General features: G+C 50.6%; 1 non-coding gene across 1 annotated transcript; it reads right to left on the bottom strand.

The window, feature by feature from the left end:
- Positions 1–225: 225 nt before the first annotated feature.
- trnaw-cca (transfer RNA tryptophan (anticodon CCA)) lies at positions 226–297 on the bottom strand. Its single transcript has one exon. It is a non-coding gene; the product is annotated as a tRNA-Trp (tRNA).
- Positions 298–1,039: the final 742 nt, after the last annotated feature.

The raw sequence follows: 1,039 nt of genomic DNA on the forward strand, positions 1-1,039 counted from the left end.
GTCACCAACTAAAGGAACAGTGTGTGTTTTACTTCTCACATTGCGGGAAGCTGAGCATTTCCGCAAACAATGGGCACACCACCTCCCTGACACAGTGTTCACAAATCAAACTGACAGCAAAGATTCACGTGTGATCGAAAGTTACCGCAAAGAAGATTTGACACGACCGATATACGGAAAGAACGTACTCCTTTCTTGGTTTGAAATGTAAGAAGTCGATGGTAGCGAGCCTGACGTGATTTGAACACGTAACCTTGTGATCTGGAGTCAGACGCGCTACCGTTGCGCCACAAGCTCACGGACGACTGATGACCTCTATTCATGCTTAAGGGAAGTGATCGCACTACAATGATTTTCCGTTCATGTCTGTTCTGTTTCTCCCCCTTCTCTTCCAAGGGTTGGGCTTGTCTTTCGATTTGCAGAGAGTTGAGATGCTCTGGATGCTGTGATCCAGGGCAAACACAGGCTGGAGGACCTTCGGCTCAGAAAGATGCAGCTGGAAGCCGGGCTGCAGACACGTTGGGGGAAAAGGGGAAAGTTAACTGGACACTTTGTTCTGGGAGATGGTCATTTCTCTACAGACAAAGCCTTCTGACTGGGTCAGTGGACAGGGTCAGGAGGGTGTCAGCACAGGTCAGACAGATAAAGGGGATCTGAGAGAGGTCTGCACGAGTGATGAGCTAACTGGCTGCGTGGTGGGAGTAAGAACAATGTTGGGGAGGGGGCAGTGGTGGTCAGGGAGAGAATAGTGGCAGGGATTGTCACCATTCTCTGCAGTTGGCAGCACAAGACCAGATTGCATCAGTGTCTGCCTGGCGCCAGGATTTGGGAACCGGTGTGCTCAGGGCTGGAGAAATGGAAAAGGGAAGTTGCATCAGGCGTGGTCTAACAATGTCAGGAGGAGACACCCTCTACTGAAGGCTCATGAGAAGTCAGAAGCTACAAAGACAAAGCAGAACTTCACAGTTCTGGGTGGCATGGTGGCTCAGTGGTTAGCACCACTGCCTCACAGTACCACGGACTTGGGTTCAATTCCACT

The sequence above is a fragment of the Chiloscyllium punctatum genome, chromosome 36 (genome assembly GCF_047496795.1).
Source record: "Chiloscyllium punctatum isolate Juve2018m chromosome 36, sChiPun1.3, whole genome shotgun sequence".
Classification (NCBI taxonomy): Eukaryota; Metazoa; Chordata; class Chondrichthyes; order Orectolobiformes; family Hemiscylliidae; genus Chiloscyllium; species Chiloscyllium punctatum.